We start from the raw sequence: 16164 nt of genomic DNA on the forward strand, positions 1-16164 counted from the left end.
ACTCAGATGTAAATTATATTAATAGAAACTTATTTAGGGAAATTTCTTTCATACTCACGTCATCTTAGTTTTAAGAAATTAAAATCCTTTGCATTATAAAAGAGCAATCTTGCTATTTACACCTCCTTGCCTGCTATTCTCCCTTTGCCTTCATATCATCTGTGTTCTACTATTCCCACTAATTTTTCTCATTCTTCTCCCTTCCTACAAATGAAGCTAGAAAGGGACTAGCTCCCTGGGTTCTACAGGAGATCCAAGTTAAAGATCTAAAGGTTCAACACTAGGATCCCCCCAAATGAAAATATGCAACATTTCTTTTCTGGGTCTGGGTTACCTCATATAGTAAGATGTTCTACAGTTTGTCCATTTGCCTGAAAAATTAATATTCCCTTACATCAGGATAAAATTCCATTGTATGTGGAATTTTTATTTTCCATTCATAGTTAATGGAGATTTAGACTGTTTTCATGTTCTAGCTATTGTGAACACAGAAGCAATGAACATTATGTATTGTGGTAGAGTCCTTTGAGTGTATGCCTAGGTGTAGCATAGTTGGGTTATAGCTAACACTAAAGATGTTTGAGAAAATATATGTAATCATACACATGCTCACATACACACATACATATAACATATCTATGTATGTTATAATTTGAATTAAATAATGTTGAGGATGACAATGCTCCTCCCAGAAGCTCTATGTTACCAAATAAATAGCCCAGCCATAGTTGTTGAATGCCTTCTCTTGAATTGTTAGTCAGGGGTCTCCAGTAATCCCCCCAAACAAAACAGACTATTGTCATTTTTCTTGGTTGACTACCAGACATTGATAGTAATCCTCTATTGCTGAACATACCACACATTTTGGTCACAAGACATGGAGAAATCTAGTTGGTTCTCACTTGAAAGCTTCCACTTTTCTGTAGATCTGGCCAGAACATATGGATAAGCATTCACAGGTTCCAGGCATGAACCCATTACTATTATTGGCTCAATGGATATAGTATCTAATTGCTCTCTAATTTATATTTCTCTGCAAATATATTAATGCCACTCTTAGACCTCACCACAGAAAATCCTTTGAAAAGAGGACAGTAGTTAATACAGAAACTCATAAGTTGTCAAAATGCAGAAAATATTTGTGTAATACTCAGCCATAAATAGGATATTTATACGTCATCACTTCCTGACCATCATGGAAGAGAGGCTAGAAAGACTGTGAGTCAGATGTTGGGAAAGACAGTTGAAACAATGTCTTCTGGACATAGCAGGTTGACAGCACTCAGACATTCACAGAATCTGTGTTTTCCTCCACAAAACACCACACTGTCAACATGCCAGTATGAATGGGGAAGGACTCCTTAGTTCCTACATCTGGCTAAGGCACTATTTACACTAGTGGTTGCTGACTCAGGAGGGACAGCCAGTTTTCTTTAAGGTATGCCCCATAGTAGGTAGATCAAACTCAAGTAGATGGTCCATCACCCATGAGTATATGGGCAGCACAAACTTATTTCAGTGGTTTATTAAAAAGAAAAGGACATGAAATGAGTATTGGAAATTGCTGTGCATACTGTGCAGCCTGTGTCCAAGAATGTGCGGAGGGTGTCAGAATTAATGACACAGAGACCAGTCAGCACCCACTGAAAGAAGAGATGGGAAGAAGACAGAATAAGAGCTCACTCAGCAATAGAAAGACCAACATGACTCCACCAGAATCTAGGGAACCAACGCCAGCAAGACCTGAAAAGCACAGCATAGAAGAAGCAGAGGAGACAGACTTCAAAAATTATTTTATGAAGATGATAGAGACCCTCAAAGAAGAAACGAGGAAATCCCTTAAAGAAATTGAAGAAAAACCAAACAAAAAAATCCATGAAATGGGAGAAAATTCAAGAAATAAACAAATCTCTCAAAGAATCTAAAAAGCACCAAGAAAAAACAACCAAACAAATGAAGGAAACAACTCAAACAGTTGAAGGATTGAAAGCTGAAATAGAAACTATAAAGAAAACATAGAGCGAGGAGATGCTGGATATAGAGTTGTCAACCAAAGAAAATCTCAAAACCAACAAATCCCTAACAAAATATCCAGGAAATATGGGACACCGTGAAGAAGCCAAACCTAAGAATAATAGGTATCGAAGAAGGCAAAGAAATACAACTCAAAGGTACAAAAAAACCTATTCAACAAAATCATAGAAGAAAACTTCCCTAACATAAAGAAGGGTATGCCTATGAAAATACAAGAATCTTACAGATCACCAAATATGCTGGACCAGAAAAAGAAGTCATCTCACCATGTAATAATCAAAACGTCAAACCTACAGAATAAAGAGAAAATATTAAGAGTAGCTAAAGACAAAGGCCAAGTAACAAATAAAGGAAGACATATGAGAATTACACCTGACTACTCAATGGAAATGATGAAAGCCAGAAGATCCTGAATAGATGTCCTACAAATGCTAAGGGAACAAGGATGCCAGCCCAGACTACTATATCCAACAAAGCTTTCAATTACCATAGATGGAGAAAACAAAATATTCCATGACAAAGCCAGATTTAAACAATACGTATCCATGAATCCAGCTCTACAGAAAGTGCTAGAAGGAAAACCTAGATCCAAGGAAGATAACTACACTCATAAAGACACAGGCAATATACAATCCCACTTTACAAAACACAAAAAGAAAAAGGGAGGAGAAACTACACAAAATAACTTCACTAACAATAAATCAAGCACAAACAAGAATCATCAATCAATGGTCATTAATATCCCTCAATGTCAACGGCCTCAACTTGCCTATAAAAAGACACAGACTAGCAGAATGGATATGAAGACAGAACCCTTCCTTCTGCTGCATACAAGACACACATCTCAACATCAAAGACAGATGTTATCTCAGAGTAAAGGGTTGGGAAAAGATCTTCCAATCAAACGGTCACAAGAAACAAGCGGGCATAGCAATCCTAATATCTAACAAACTAGACTTCAAATTAAAATCAATCAAAAGAGATGAATAAGGACACTTCATATTCATCAAAGGAAAAGTCCATCAAGATGAAGCCTCAGTTTTAAACATCTACTCCCCAAATACAAAGGCACCTACATTCGTGAAAGAAACATTACTAGAGCTCAAATTGCACATAAAATCTCACACACTAATAGTAGGAGACTCCAACACTCTGCTCTCATCACTAGACAGAACCTCCAGACAGAAACTTAACAAACAAACTAAAGAACTAATAGAAGTTATGACCCAACTGGGTTTAACAGACGTCTAAGGAACATTCCACCCAAACACAAAAGGATACAAGAAACACATCTCAATATGCGGGCACTTAGTGCTATGAAATTTAAAGGAAATGGACAGTTTCCTGGATAGATATCACTTGCCAAAACTAAATAAAGAGCAGATAAACAATCTAAACAGACCTATAACCCTTAATGAAATAGAAGCAATCATCAAAAGTCTCACAACCAAAAAAAGCCCAGGACCAGATGGCTCCAGTGCAGAATTCTAACAGAAATTCAAAGAAGAGCTAATTCAAATACTCCTCAAAGTATTCCACACAATAGAAGCAGGAGGCTCACTGCTAAACTCTTTATACAACGCTACAATTATCTTGATTCCCAAGCCGCACAAAGACACAACTAAAAAAGAGAACTATAGACCAATTTCCCTCATGAACATCGATGCAAAAATACTCAATAAAATACTCCCAAACTGGATTCAAGAATACATCAGAAAAATCATCCGCCATGATCAAGTAGGCTTCATCCCAGGAATGCAGGGATGGTTCAACATTAGAAAATCTATCAATGTAATCCACCATATAAACAAACTGCAAAAGAACAACCATATGATCATCTCACTACATGCTGAAAAAGCCTTTGACAAAATCCAGCACCCATTCATGATAAAGGTCCTAGAGAGATCAGGGATAACAGGAACATACCTGAATATAATAAAGGCAATATGCAGTAAACCAACAGATAACATCAAACTAAATGGAGAGAAACTCAAGGCAATTCCTCTAAAATCAAGAACAAGACAAGGCTGTCCACTCTCTCCATATCTCCTCAATATTGTACTTGAATTTCTAGCTACAGCAATAAGACAACAAAAGGAGATCAAGAGGATACAAATAGGAAAAGAAGAAATCAAACTTTCACTATTTGCAGATGATATGATAGTTTACATAAGTGACCTGAAAAACTCCACAAGGGAACTCCTAGAGTGGATAAACACCTTCAGCAAACTGGCAGGATACAAGGTAAACTCAAAAAAATCATTGGCCCTATTATATACAGATGATGAAGTGATTGAGAACGAAATCAGAGAAACATCACCCTTTACAATAGCCATAAACAGCATCAAATATCTGGGGATAAGGTTAACCAAGGAAGTGAAAGACCTGTATATCAAGAACTTTGAGTCTGTAAAGAAAGAAATCAAAGAGGATACCAGAAAATGGAAAGATCTCCCATATTCTTGGATTGGTAGGATCAACATAATAAAAATGGCAATCTTGCCAAAAGCAGTCTACAGATTCAATGCAATCCCTATCAAAATTCCAGCACAATTCTTCAAGGACCTGGAAAGAACAATAATCAACTTTATATGGAAAAACAAAAGGCCCAGGATAGCCAAATCAACCCTATACAATAACGGAACTTCAGGAGGCATCACCATACCTGACTTTAAGCACTCTTATAGAACTGTAGTCCTGAAAACAGCTTAGTATTGGCACAAAAATAGGCAGGTAGACCAATGGAACTGAATTAAAAACCCAGATTTTAACCCACACACCTATGAACACTTGATTTTTGACAAAGAAGCTAAAACTATACAATGGAAAAAAGAAAGCATCTTCAACAAATGGTGCTGGCATAACTGGGTACTGGTATGCAGAAGACTGCAGAGAGACCCATGTTTATAGCCTTGTACACAATTTAAGTCCAAATGGATCAAAGATCTCAACATAAATCCAGCCACACTGAAACTTTAAAAGAGAAAGTGGGAGATAATCTTCAACAAGTTGGTACAGGAGACCACTTCCTGAACATAACACCAGTGGCACAAACACTGAGATCGACAATTAACAAATGGGACCTCATGAAACTAAAAAGCTTCTGTAAGGCAAAGGACACAGTCAACAAGACAAAAAGGCAGTCCACAGAATGGGAAAAGATATTCACTAACCCCACATCTGACAGAGGGCTAATCTCCAAAATTTACAAAGAACTCAAGAAGCAAGTCTCCAAAACACCAAAGGATCCAATTAAAACGTGGCTGTACAGAACTAAATAGAGAATTCTCAATAGAGGAGGCTAAAATGGCCAAGAGACACTTAAGAAAGTGTTCAACATCCTTAGCCACCATGGAAATGCAAATCAAAACAACTCTGAGATGACATCTTACTCCTGTCAGAATGGCTAAAATCAAAAACACTGAAGACAATTTATGCTGGAGAGGATGTGGAGAGAGGGGAACACTCCTCCACTGCTTGTGGGAGTGCCAACTCATACAGCCACTTTGCAAAGCAGTATGGAGATTCCTCAGGAAAATGGGAATCAATCAACCACAAGACCCAGCAATTCCACTCTTAGGCATATATCCAAATGAGGCAAGTTCATACAACAAAGGCATCTGCTCCACTATTTTCATAGCAGCATTATTTGTAATAGCCAGAACCTGGAAGCAACCTAGATGCCCCTCAACTGAAGAGTGGATAGAGAAAATGTGGTATATTTACACAATGGAGTATTACTTAGCAGAAAAAAAAACAATGGAATCTTGAAATTCCCAGATAAATGGATAGCACTGGAAGAAACCAGTTGTCACAAAAAGACAAACATGGTATGTGCTCACTCATATATGGATTTTAGACATGGATCAGGATAGTGCCAGTCTGCACTTCCACTGACATAGAGTCTGGAAAACAGGAAAGAACCTAAAAGATATGCATAGTACCCAAGAGAAGAGGAATGAGGCATGATCCTCTGAACAGATGGAGAACACGGCGAGTGGTGGGGGGAAAGTGGGAGTTGGGAAGAAGAGATGGGGAGAAGAGGAAGAGAGAGTAGGTCATGGGGGAACAGGAATGTTGAGTGGGGGGGTAGAATAGAGGGAAGAGGGGATCATAGGTTAGAAGACAGATCAGGTACCAGTGTGACCTCTAGTATTCTAAAGGGATGACACCAATTGGCAAGCTAAGCAATAGTGGAGAGACCACTTCGAATGCCTATTCCTGATAATGAACTTGATATCTATAACCATTCAGACTCCTTCATCCAGTGGCTGGTGGAAGCAGAGACAAACACTCACAGTTAAACACTGAACTGAACCCAAGGATCCCAGTGACAGAAAGAGAGGAGTGATGAGCAAATTGGCAAAGAATGGGCTGGCAAAACTAGCAGAGACAACTGATCTGAACAGGGGAGAGCTCTTGGACCCCAGACAGACAGTTGGGAAGCCAGCATGGGACTGATCCGGACCCCTGAATGTGAGTGTCATTGAGGAGGCCTGGGCTACCTATGGGGCCCTGAGCAGTGGATCAGTGTTCATCCCTGGAATACAAACAGACATCATGTGTCCATAGCACAAAGAGGGATGCTCTCTCAGCCTGGACTCTTAGGGGAGTGCCTGGACCCTACCCTGAGCAAAATGACAGACTCTAGATATCCCCTATGTCGAAGAAATTGGCAATAGGGTGGTAGGCTGGGGGTGTGGGAGGAGTGGGAGGAGGGGAGGGAGAGGAAACTGGGATTGACATGTAAAACAAGCTATTTAAAATTAAAATAATAAAAAAAAAGCGATGAACAGGGAGCTGGAATGACTAACTGGCTTCAAAATGGGGGAGGGGTTCCTCACCAGCGCCCATACTTCCCTTACCTGAGTGTTTGGCAATGGTTGGACCATCTTTATCATGGTGAGCATTCCTAGTATCGAGAGTAATATCGGGGTCGACATGCTTGATGAAACCTTCGGGGACCCAAATGGGCTTCTCACTTCCTGGAGGGAAAACACAAACAGCCCCTCGGACCCTAGCTAGTAGAGGGGTGGGTGGCTGCCATTTTCATGTAATCAAGTCCGTCCATCTGACCCATCCCAAAGACTGGGAGTGTTTGTTCCAATGTCTCTCCATAGCAGACAAATTTTTACTGTCTATGGTCAAAAAATTTAAAATGTAAAGTATGGTGGATAACTGAATATTGGGGGAGGTAACATACTCCCCATTTTTTATTTTCTTAAAATATTGTTTGAGAGTGGGTGCGCTCTACAATGGTCTGTCCTGTGGGGTTGTGAGGAATACCAAAAGAATGGACAATGTGATGTTCCCTGCAAAAGGCAGCAAAGCTATTGCTGGCATAGGCAGGGCCATTGTCCATTTTTAGGGCATCAGGAATGCCCATGTAGGTGAAGGCCTGGAGGCAATGAGAAATAACATCTTTAATCTTCTTTCCTGAGTGGAGAGAGGCAAAAATCAGTTTAGAATACGGATCCACTGAGACATGCATGTATTTTAATTTCCCTGCCTGTGGCAGGTGAGTTACATCCATTTGCCAGAGATGGTTGGCCCTGAGGCCCCGAGGATTTACCCCTTCATTGGGGGAATTATGATAAGGGGCACAATCAGGGCACTGAGAGGTAATCTGCATAGCCATGGATAAGGGGCACCCAGTGTGAAATTTAATGGAGTGGGCATTTAGATGATACCCCTCATGGAATTGGTGAGCAAGCTTGCTCCTGAGTGAATAAGACCCTAGGGCGGGTCAAGGAGTCAGCAAATTGATTGCCCTGGGCAAGGGGTCCTGGAAGGTTAGTATGTACACAAACAAATCCCACATAAACAGGGTAGATGTGTTGCCAAATAAGATATTGGAGCTGAACTGATAAGGAACGAACCTGAGAGGTTAGAAGAACCTATGGAGAAGTTTCTAAAGGTCTAACAATGTTGGCAACATAAACACTATCAGTATATAAATTAAAGGGCTCCCTCTCAAACATTTGGAAAGCCATTGAGCAGGCAAACAACTTGGCAGCTTTATGTTGACATCTGCCCTGTAGGTACCCTCTTCTGCACCTGAGAAGAAACTACCACCGCGAAACCCTTGGAGGAGCCATCTGTGAAGACTGAGCAAGCTCCAAATAGAGGGTTCTCCCTTAAAATCTTGGGAAAAATCAGAAGGTATTGTTTAAAAAAAGACATCAAGGGGCTATTGGGATAATGGTTATCAAACTTGGCGCCTGTAGATGTAATAAACAGGGTCCACCCATAATGGAAGATCTGTAAATGTTCCACCTCCTCCTTATCATAAAGAAGGATAATTTTATCAGGACTTTTTCCAAAGGGTTGAATGCTAAACTTGTGTGCCTTCCACAACAACTGCAAAATCAGATCATAGTAGGGGACCACTACATTCTTAAGGGAGGCTGACAAATGTATCCAATAAATAGGACCAATCTGCCAAAACACAGCAATGGGCAAAAAGCTAGATGAAAGTACAATCAGAACAAGGGGCTGCCCATAATCTATGTGCCAAAGGTGGGATTGCTCTATACTTTTTAACAACAATTGTAGGACATCCCTGGCATCTGGGGTAATCTGTCTAGGGAAAATCAGAGCAGGACCCTCAGGGAGAATATCATAAAGGGGTTTAAGGGCTGCTGTTTTAATAGAAAGAGAAGGGCAAATCCATTGCACCTCTCCCAAAAATCTCTGCCAGTCACGAAGCGTTTCAGACTTGAACAATCAATTTGGAGTGTTTGTGGCTGGAGGCCAGTTTGTTGAATTTGATGACACAAATAAGTATAAGGGGGTCTCTTTTGGATCTTTTCAGGAGCCAAAATAAATCCACAGGCCTCCAGGAGCTCCTGTAGCTTTGCAAAGGCTTTGTAGCATTGTCTTTCTTCAGCCATGATCAAAAGAATATCATCCATGTAGTGGATAATGTAAAGATCAGGGAACTTATGTCTGAGGGGATCTAAACAGGCAGCTACATAAATCTGGTATATAGCTGGACTGTTAGCCATCCCTTGGGGGAGCACCACCCATTGGAAGCAAATGGCAGGCTCCCTAAAGTTAATCGCAGGAAGGCTAAACACAAACTGAGGACTATCTTGAGAATGCAGGGGAATGGGAAAGAAGCAATCCTTCAAATCAATGACAATCAAATGCCAGTCTCCAGGAATGGCCACAGGCAAGGGAAAGCCAGGCTGGAGCGCCCCCATAGGCTGCATGGTCACCTTCATGGCCCTGAGGTCTTGTGGCAACCTTCATTTCCCTGAAGATTTTTTAATTACAAATATCGGGGGATTCCAGGGGGACATGGAGTGAACCAAATGACCTGCCTCCAATTGTTCTTGAACTAGCTGGTGAGCTGCCCTAAGTTTCTGTGCTGGTAAGGGCCACTGTTCCACTCATACTGGATCATCTGATAGCCATGTGATGGGTATGGGGGCTGGTGGGGCAACAGTGACCCTCATCAAAAATGACCAAAACCCTTCCTTATCCCCAGGAGCCCTGGTATCCAAAGGGAGAGATGCCGCTAGGCAGGTTCTCCCTGTTCTATTTTACCTAGTCCCCTTCCCGGACTCCAGCCCTTCCCTTGCATCATCTGGGTGGCCCTGATTTTGGACGTGGGTGCCTGGGTGGTGAGGACCACTCCCATTTCTTGCAGGAGGTCCCGTCCCCAGAGGTTAGTAGGGAGGCCAGACAAGATATATGGTTGAAAAAGTCCTGTATGGCCCTCAGAGTCTCGCCACTTTAGAATTCTGAGGCTTTTTTTTTTTTTTTTTTTGTGGCACAGCCTGTCCTATTCCCTGGAGTGTCACCGTCCCTTCCTGTTTAGGCCAGGAAGGGGGCCAGAATGTGTCTGAGAAGACACAAACATCCTACCCAGAATCTAAAATGCCCTTGAAGGACTTGCCTTCTATCCTTAATGTAAGTTGGGGGCGATTCGCCATGGTGGCTACCCAAAATACTGCTGGGCCGGTACTTCCAAAACCTTGGTTGCCCCTTTTCTCTTTAATTTTTCGAGCCTCACAAGGAGCTGTAGGGAGGAGGAATAACTGAACAATCCGTTCTCCTGCTGGGATGGCAACAACCCCACTGGCCACTGATGTCATTATTTTAATCTCTCCCTTGCTATCCTTGTCTATATCACCAAGGTGTACCTGGATGCCTTGAAGGATAGTACTGGATTGTCCCAAGAGTAGTCTGACCTGCCTGGGGACAGTGGTCCATGCACCCCAGTAGGGAGGGCCTGGATCCCCATTTCAGGTGTTAGGATTGCCCAGGCGGAGGGACCGAGGTCCAATCCTGCATTCCCTGACATGGCTCTAAGGAGGTCTGAGATATGAAGAGCTTGTTCTGGGGGAGAAAATGAATCCTGCCACTGCCTGGAGCAGGGGTCATTGCCCCGTACACGTTGGTTTGGGGGCCCTGGGGTGGGGCCCTCTTCCAGTTTCCCTGATTATTATTAGCAGGGTGGAAATTGCCCTCCAGGTCAGTTTTAGAGTGGCAGTCATTGGCCCAATGATATCCACTTCGGCAACAGGGGCATAAACCAGGTCTCTTGAAACCAGTAGTACTATTTTGAGGGCACTCTCTACAGAAGTGTCCCTCCCTACCACAGCTGAAACATGTTTTTCTCCCTCCCTGATTAGGTCTTACTTTTCCCACTTGGGGTTGAATAGCAGCAGCTAACACTTGGCACTGGATGAAGTTACCATCAATGTTCTTACAGATCTGGATGTAGTCATTTAGACTTTTGTTGCGATAGGGGGGAAGGGCTTACTTACAGTACTTATTTGCATTTTCAAAGGCCATCTAATTGATGACTGGCATCGCAGGTCCAATGCCCCCAAATATTCTTTGTGCTACCTGTCTGAGGCAGTCTACGAAGTCTTGAAAAGGTTTGGAGGGCCTTTGAACAACTTTGGACAGGTGATGCCCTCCTTCCTTGGAAGGCAATGCTTTCCAAGCACCTTGGGCCGCTGCTGCCACTTGCGCATTGACTGCGATGTCATATCACATTTGTTGTTGAATGGTAGTATTGACCACTCCCAGTAACATCTCCACATTTCTCTGGGGCTGTCCCATGTGCATTTCTTTGGGCTGTCTGGCTGCATTTTTCTTGAAACTCACCTCTCCAAATCAAATAATCTCCCCCAGAGAGAACCGCACAGCAAAGCTGCTGCCAATCACTAGGTGTCAAGTTAAGAGACACAAAAGATTCCATTAAGGAAAGTGTAAAGGGAGCTTGCACTCCATGATTTAGAGTTGCCTCTTTAAGTTGTTTTATGTCTTTTAAACTTAAAGGGTCATGACGCTGAATGACCTGCCCGGAATTGTTCGGGTCTAGAGCTTCCATTACCGGGGCCATCAACTGGCAGTATTGGAATGACCCCTCCTTTAGGTCTTCCCTCAAGGTCCAAGAAGGATTGGGTCATATCATAGGAGGAGTCCTTTTTTTTCAGAGTATGGAGGAGGGTTTCTCTCCCTGTCCTGTATTTTCTTAATTTGAGTCTTTTTTAGTGCTTTTTAAGGGCCACAATCTCAGCAAGTAACCGTTCCTTCTCAGAATCTGATAAGTCAGAGTCTGAGCTACTTTCATTTTCTAGGTCTGACAGAGAAGGATATAACCGACTCTGACCAGAGTCCTTCTTTAAGGGTCGTGCCCCGAGATCTCTACCCATATTTTTTTGTTGTTGTTGCTAAGCAACTCCTCCTCATCCTCACTAAAAATGGAGCCTCTAGATTCAGTGTCTCTTCAGATGATTCATCCTCACTCTCTGCCTCTTAACTCAGGGAGGCTTGGGTATCAGTCTCTTGTAACTCTGAAAAAGCCTCTTTTGTGGCCTGAGATACCTGGTGGTGGCGACCTTATCTGTCAAAAGTGCACCCCTCACTAATTTCCATAAGGAGAATGTGGATGGGGGCAAGGACTCAGATCCCTCTTTTCGTAAAAGTCAATGAAGATCACGGCGAACCTCCTCCCAATCTGGGATATTTAAGCTTCCCCCAGTAATGAATCATGGACTCGCTCATTACATCGATTTTAGAAAACCTTCTAGGGTGTTAGCCTTGACTGTAGTGCCCTGTACTTCAAGTAACTTTTTTTTTATATATTTTATTTTCCAGTTTAAATTTAGATAAGAAACGAGGTTGCTTCACAAGTCAGTTCCAGGTCCCTCTCCCATTCCCTCCCCTCCTCCCGTGCTCTCCCCCCAACCACCCCCCCCGTTATCCCCTCATTCCCCCAGGGAGGGTGAGGCCCTACATGGGGGTGTCCATAGTCTGTCATTTCATATAGGGCAGGGCCTAGACCCTTCCCCAAGAGTTCAGGGTGAGAGTGCACCTCACATTGTTCTATGGGAGTCCAAAGTCCGTGTGTATACTTGGGATGGGTACTGATCTGCTGCCCAAGGCTCAATAGATTACCTAGGCCTCCTCACTGACACCCAGATTCAGGGGGTCTTGATCAGTCCCATGATGGATTCCCAGGCTGATGCCTGGGATTCAAGAGTTAACCTTTGTCTGGTCAGCTGTTTCTGGGGGTTCAACCAGCCCAGTCTTAATCCCTTTGATCATCAGTCCTCCCTCTCTGTTACTGGCTTTCTTGAGTTCAGCTCAGTTCTTAACCAAGGGAGTCTGCCTCTTCTTCGATCAGCCACTAAATGAAGTTTCTGTTTCCCAGACTCTCTGGCCATAGGATTGTAGGCTGGCACTCCCCAGATCTATGTCTAAAATCCATATATGAGAGAGTACATGGCATGTTTCTCTTTTTGTGACTGGGTTACCTCACTCAGGATGGTTTCTTCTAGTGTCATCCATTTGCCTGCGAATCTCATGATTCCATTATTTTTTTCTGCTAAATAGTACTCCATTGTGTAGATGTACCACATTTTCTCTATCCACTCTTCGGGTAAGGGACATCTAGGTTGCTTCCAAGTTCTGGCTATTACAAATAAAGCTGCTATGCACATAGTGGAACAGACATCTTTGTTGTATGAATGGGCATCTTTTGGATATATGCCTAAGAGTGGAGTTGCTGGGTCTTGTGGTAGGTTTATTCCCATTTTTCTGAGGACTCTCCATACTGATTTCCAAAGTGGCTGAACCAGTTGGCACTCCCACCAGCAATGGAGGAGTGTCCCCCTTTCACCACATCCTCTCCAGCATAAATTGTCATTGGTGTTTTTGATTTTAGCCATTCTGACAGGAGTGAGATGGTATCTCAGAGTTGTTTTGATTTGCATTTCCTGGATGGCTAAGGATGTTGAGCACTTTCTCAAGTGCCTCTCAGCCATTTTAGAATCCTCTATTGAAAACTCTCTATTTAGTTCTGCAGCCCACTTTTTAATAGGGTCCTTTGGTGTTTTGGAGACTTGCTTCTTGAGTTCTTTGTAAATTTTGGAGATCAACCCTCTGTCAGATGTGGGATTAGTGAATATTTTTTCCCATTCTGTGGGCTGCCTTTTTGTCTTGCTGACTGTGTCCTTTGCCTTACAGAAGCTTCTCAGTTTCAGTAGGTCCCATTTATTAATTGTTGATCTCACTGTCTGTGCTACTGGTGTTATGTTCAGGAAGCTGTCTCCTGTACCAATTCGTTCAAGGGTACCACCCACTTTCTCTTCTAAGAGGTTCAGTGTGGCTGGATTTATGTTGAGGTCTTTGATCCATTTGGACTTAAGTTTTGTGCATGGCAATAAACATGGATTGACCCGCATTCTTCTACATGCCAGTCTCCAATTATGCCAGCACCATTTGTTGAAGATGCTTTCTTTATTCCATTGTATATTTTTAGCGTCTTTGTCAAAGATCAGATGTTCGTACGTGTGTGGGTTAATACCCGGGTTTTCAATTCGATTCCATTGGTCTACCTGTCTATTTTTGTGCCAATACCAAGCTGTTTTCAGGACTATAGCTCTGTAATAGAGCTTGAGGTCAGGGATGGTGATGCCTCCGGACGTTGCCTTAATGAACAGGGTTGTTTTGGCTATCCTGGGTCTTTTGTTTTTCCATACAAAATTGATTATTGTTCTTTCAAGGTCTGTGAAGAATTGTGCTGGGATTTTAATGGGGATTGCATTGAATCTGTAGATTGCTTTTGGCAGGATTGCCATTTTTACTACATTGATCCTACCTATCCAAGAGCATGGGAGATCTTTCCATTTTCTGGTGTCTTCTTTAATTTCTTTCTTTAAAGATTCAAAGTTCTTGCGATACAGGTCTTTCACTTGTTTGGTTAGCATTACCCCAAGGTATTTTATGTTGTTTGTGGCAATTGTAAAGGGTGATGTTTCTCTGATTTCTCTTTCAGCCCTTTTATCATCTGTATATAGTAGGGCTACTGATTTTCTTGAGTTGATCTTGTAGCCTGCCACTTTGCTGAAGGTGTTAATCAGCTGTAAGAGTTCCCTGGTAGAGATCTTTGGGTCATTGATGTAAACTATCATATCATCTGCAAACAGTGAAAGTTTGACCTCTTCCTTCCCAATTTGTATCCCCTTGATCCCCCTTTGTTGTCGTATGGCAATAGCTAGAACTTCAAGAACCATGCTGAAAAGGTATGGAGAGAGTGGACAGCCTTGTTTTGTTCCTGATTTTAGAGGAATTGTGATGAGTTTCTGTCCATTTAGTTTGATATTGGCTGTTGGTTTACTGTATATAGCTTTTATTATGTTTAAGTATGTCCCTGTTATCCCAGATCTCTCCAAGACCTTTATCATGAAGGGGTGTTGGATTTTGTCAAAGGCTTTTTCAGCATCTAGTGAGATGATCATGTGATTTTTGTTTTTCAGCTTGTTTATATGGTGGATTACGTTGATGGATTTTCATATGTTGAACCATCCCTGCATCCCTGGGATGAAACCTACTTGATCATGGTGAATGATTGTTGTGATGTGTTCTTGGATCTGATTTGCCAGTATTTTATTGAGTATTTTGGCATCAATGTTCATGAGGGATATCGGTCTGAAGTTCTCTTTCTTAGTTGTATCTTTGTGTGGCTTGGGGATCAAGGTTATTGAAGCCTCATAGAAAGAGTTTGGCAAAGACCCTTCTGCCTCTATTGTGTGGAACACTTTGAGAAGAATTGGTATATGCTGTTCTTTGAATTTCTGGTAGAATTCTGCACTGAGGCCATCTGGACCTGGACTTTTTTTGTTTGGGAGACTTTTGATGACAGCTTCTATTTCCATAGGGGTTATAGGTCTATTTAAGTTGCTTATTTGTTCTTGATTTAGTTTTGGCAAATGATAGCTGTCCAGGAAGTCATCCATTTCCATTACATTTTCGAATTTTGTGGAGTTCAGGTTTTCAAAGTATGACCTAATGGTTCTCTGGATTTCTTCAGAGTCTGTTGTTATGTCCCCCTTTTCATTTCTGATTTTGTTAATTGGCGTGTTCACTCTCTGCTGTTTGGTAAGTTTGGACAAAGGTTTGTCTATCTTGTTGATTTTCTCAAAGAACCAACTCTTCGTTGCATTGATTCTTTGTATTGTTTTCCTGGTTTCTACTTTATTGATTTCAGCCCTCAATTTGATTATTTCCTGACATCTACTCCTCCTGGGGGAGTTTGCTTCTTTGTGTTCTAGAGCTTTCAGCTGTGATGTTAATTCTCTGGTATAACTGTTCTCCTGTTTCTTCATGTGAGCACTTAGTGCTATGAACTTCCCCCGTAGCACTGCATTCAAAGTGTCCCATAGGTTTGGGTATGTTGTGTCTTCATTCTCATTGAATTCGAGGAAGTCTTTAATTTCTTTTTTTATTTCCTCTTTGACCCAGGGATGGTGCAGTTGAGCATTATTCAATTTCCATGAGTTTGTAGGTTTTCTGCAATTTGTGTTGTTGTTGAATTCTAATTTTAAAGCATGGTGGTCTGATAAGATGCATGGAGTTATTCCAATTTTTTTGTAGCTGCTGAGGTTTGATATGTTGCCAAGTATGTGGTCGATTTTTGAGAAGGTTCCATGTGGTGGTGAGAAGAAGGTATATTCTTTTTTATGTGGATGAAATGTTCTATAGATATCTGTTAATCCCAGTTGGGTCATTACTTCTATTAGACCCTTTGCTTCTTTATTGAGTTCCTGTCTGGTATTCTTGTCTAGTGGTGAGAGTGGTGTGTTGAAATCTCCCACTATAACTGTG

This window comes from Mesocricetus auratus, unplaced genomic scaffold (assembly GCF_017639785.1).
Source record: "Mesocricetus auratus isolate SY011 unplaced genomic scaffold, BCM_Maur_2.0 Super-Scaffold_100010, whole genome shotgun sequence".
NCBI classification, from domain to species: Eukaryota; Metazoa; Chordata; class Mammalia; order Rodentia; family Cricetidae; genus Mesocricetus; species Mesocricetus auratus.